The 3,449-nt window shown below is 43.8% G+C and overlaps 1 long non-coding RNA gene across 1 annotated transcript in view; it reads left to right on the top strand.

The window, feature by feature from the left end:
- The first annotated feature begins 11 nt into the window (after positions 1 to 11).
- Positions 12 to 3,449, top strand: part of LOC103913603 — a 73,184-nt gene continuing 69,746 nt past the window's right edge. The window contains exon 1 of the long non-coding RNA XR_663434.1: positions 12 to 104. This is a non-coding gene — a long non-coding RNA (uncharacterized LOC103913603). The remainder of the gene's footprint in view (positions 105 to 3,449) is intronic.

Genomic DNA, 3,449 nt, shown 5'->3' with positions numbered 1-3,449 from the left:
CCTGCGCCTCCCCTAAGGGAGGTGCGGTGGCCGCTCCCCTGTTTTCAGCCACCCTGGAACAGGCCCTAATGGCGGGGCCCGCCGGAGCGTCCCGAGACGCGCAGGTGTGTACGAGAGAGGAGGTACGAGGTCGTGGTGACAGAATCCTCCCAGGAGCGGGACGGCGTTGCCGCGCCTGGGGCGGGGAGACTGGCCCCCTCTCTGGCCTCCCGCTGCTTCGGGACATCTGGCATAGCACTTGCCCCTTCTGCTAGCTGCTGGTGGTTTTGTGCTTTGTATCCTTATTACTGAGTATGCTGGGAAGAGGACCAGCGCTGCTAACAACGACAAGCCTGATGCTCCCTTTCGTAGCCTGCCGAGTCACTCGAAAGTGTTCCAAAACTGTAAACCGTAGCACGAGATGCTATGCTGCTTACAGAACCACAAATAGAGTCCAGGAACCCCACTACCGCTTGCCCTTGCCGCCTGACAAATAGTTGTGTAAATCAGTGACAGAAGCTCTTCAATATTCCCTTTCTGATGCTAGTTTCTGATTAGTCTCAACTGGCAGAAGTCTGTGCTGTCCCACATACCGTTGTGTACGGAGGAGATAATAGGAGTGTGTGACCGTACTTCTGCTTCATCTGTTAGAATTACAGGCATTTGGAGGCAGAGGTCTTCTTATGTGACGATGCTATTTACGCTTCAGTCCTATCCATTAAAGGTGGATTTTCACTGTTAATGTCCTGCACTTTTATCCTTGAAGTTAAGTCCTTTAAAATATTTTCAACAGGGACTGGGGGGGGGGCAGCTGTTTCTCAAGGCATTTATTATAACTAAATGCCCAACTCCTAGGGACTTCAAATCCCAGGTAAAGGATATTGGATGGTCCCAGGTGGGATAAGGGATTCATCGTTCATTCATTTCATGGCTGGTTGTTTGTTTGAAAAGACATCAGTAGTTCAATTTGGTACATGGTAGTTTTATCATTACAAAGTATAGCTCACTATTACATGGCCACTCTCAGCATCTTGTCACATCACCAATGAATTTCACGTGGTTTGTATTTATAGTTCTATCATCCATCAGAAGTATAATGGGAAATCAAAGTCTTAAAACCGAACTGATTTAACCATAGGAGTAAATGAATGTAATAAACAGTCAAAATCTCTTGATTTTTTATATGTACAATTTCCTGTTAAGAACCATTACACTCTGGTTTTCAAAACCATGCAGTCTTGATTCATTTAGGAATAGAGAAACAGGCAGCTGTGGAAATAATGTAGAATCCCAGTTACAGTCACCTTCTTATTCAGCACGCAAAACACAGACCCAATTTGTCTTTGATATTAAAAACTGATAGGAGATCTTATCATGCTGTAAAAGCTGCCCTGGTCAGGTACTCTCCCTGCAGTGCACTCAGGTAAATATAAGCTGTTAAGCTTTTTTCAGAAGGTATGATTGATTGTTACATTTTTTTATTTATTTAATAAGTTAAGGGGCTGTATTAACCCCAGGGTCTTAAGAACCTGAAAATATTTTAAGTGTTAACTAGTTTCATTTTAAACTTGAAGAGTCCTCAGCCTACAGGGACTAGAAATGAAACTAGCAGTGTATGTAAAGAAGGATGGTACTTAAAGGATGAAAAGGAAAAAGTAGAAGTAACCACCTGACTTTTCATACTACTTCTGTTATATAAAAAGTGTATTTCTGGCCTCCTCCAGACTTAGCTGGAAGGATTTAACCACACATGGAACAGGCCTGCCCAGATGTGCTCATTATACTCAATCCTGAGCTGGCAAAGCCTTCTAGCATGCACATCTCATCAAAGCTCCTGGGTTTTCTCATTGCATAGGCCTATATTTGTAATTGGGGCTTCAATTAATAAACATCTTCTCTCATTGCTGTCATCCTTTACTGTCTTCTTTTTTTTCCCTGGTGCCTATTTTCTGATCTCTCCTACTGTGTTCACACCCTGAGAAGGCACCTTTTCCTACACAAGTACGTGAGTCTTGAATCCAAGCAGGGTTAGTCTCCTGTGATATTTCTCAATAGGGAATGGTTATCTGCATCAGTTTCAGGTCCAAGACTTTAAGCCTTGTCTCAACAGGGAAGACCCTGGAACAGTCATTGTGGAATAGCAGTTATTCTGCATTAGCTCCTGTATAGACTCTTACTCTTCCTGTGAGCATCACGTTCAAGCACCCATGTTATAGAAAGAAACAAGAGGGGGAACAAATTTGGGATAGCTACAACACTTTGAATTTCTGCTTTCCCAGATTCATATTAATTCTGAGAGTGTTCCTTATCTTGGCAAATCCTGAGATTAAAAACTGTTGAATGCAGGAATTACAATATTTCCTTGTTTCTCTAATACAGCTAGCAGATTTTTGGGCATTCAAGTATGCTTCTAATGGTAAGTGTATCTGCTTAGTGCTGGAAAATAATTCAAATTATTACCTCTGTGATAATGCCAGCAGAGCATGCCATTCTTTGGGGCAGGCACGCACTTCCTTCAAGGAAAGATTTAGGGACGTGGATTATGCTCATAGTTTTGAAGTTGTCTTTAATTCTGTACGATGTGAGTTGTCTTTCACAGTTCTGAAAGAAGTCAAAGGAAGGCACTGCAGGCAAGATTTAAGGGAACAGTTTGTAAATCCTATTGTATTTCCCTTTGAGTCACCAAATGTGAATTTGGCCTTCAGCCTCCATTTTTTCTGCTTGTTTATGTCTTATGATACTCACTTATGCGGAAGTATCCCTGTATTACCCCACGTATCTGCTGCATCTTTCAGACCGGAAGCTAAGAATTTCATTAGCTCGTCCATAAGACAACATTTCTTTGCAAAACAGACTGGAAAATCCAGGGTTTAATTGATCTCCATCCCTGATGATGCACCTGTGTACTAATCTGTGGGCTTTGTATGGGGTAGGAGGAAGCGGGCAGTTGGGGATGTGAAGGAGGGGTTTGCAGTGTAATGCTTGAGGGGGGCAAACCTGGAGCCACACAGGGTACTGTTTTTCCCAATTGTGTTCCTGTCCTTGGAGGAAGAGAGCAGGAACCAGCCTGAGGCTCAGTGCCTTTGAGGATTCACCTGCTGTGGTGTCATCCTCCTTCCCCTGGATTTGCTGGAGCTGGGCTGTTTCATAGCGCTGAGCCATGCTTGTGCCTTGGGAAAGCTCAGGTGGAACCAACTACCTCTCCCTTTGTTGTTACCTTGCTCCTTTTGTCCAGACCTCTGTTGAGGCCAGTGATTTATAACTCACCGAGCCAGGGAAGAATGCTCCAGCAATACAAGTGTCTCTAGAAGAGCTGCAAGGTCTGTGCTTGGGTGGGAGGGTAGTGAGTATGAGAAGGGCAATAGTGGGAATAAGTGAAAAAGAAAAGATGAGTAGATGCAGGGCTTGTTAGGGGGGTTTCTGTAGGCATTTCAGTTTTCTTGTTCCTGTTTCATGTGCATGTTTTGTTC

This window comes from Pygoscelis adeliae, unplaced genomic scaffold (genome assembly GCF_000699105.1).
Source record: "Pygoscelis adeliae isolate BGI_AS28 unplaced genomic scaffold, ASM69910v1 Scaffold302, whole genome shotgun sequence".
NCBI lineage: Eukaryota > Metazoa > Chordata > Aves > Sphenisciformes > Spheniscidae > Pygoscelis > Pygoscelis adeliae.
The sequence above is the reverse complement of the archived record's forward strand: the minus strand, read 5'-3'. Positions and strand labels throughout refer to the sequence as shown.